The following is a 258-nucleotide window of genomic DNA, read 5'->3' as shown; positions in this document are numbered from 1 at the left end:
TAGCAAGGAGATTTCTTCTCCCTCCTCTATACTAAATTTTCAAGCTGGGCTCCCAATGATACTGGCAGCTCGGGAGGGTACACGAGCCTGGCTCCAGGGGATTATCAACGCTTCCTTGCAGGAGGGTGTCTTCCCGGCGGCCCTTAAGGAGGCCGTCGTGAGGCCCCTCCTCAAGAAGCCTTCCCTGGACCCAGATGAGTTGGCCAGCTATCGCCCGGTCTCCAACCTTCGCTTTGCGGCGAAGGTTGTTGAGAGTGT

Source organism: Protobothrops mucrosquamatus, unplaced genomic scaffold (assembly GCF_001527695.2).
Source record: "Protobothrops mucrosquamatus isolate PMUCROS unplaced genomic scaffold, P.Mucros_1.0 scaffold1896, whole genome shotgun sequence".
Taxonomy (NCBI): Eukaryota; Metazoa; Chordata; class Lepidosauria; order Squamata; family Viperidae; genus Protobothrops; species Protobothrops mucrosquamatus.
This window is presented reverse-complemented; position numbering follows the sequence as displayed.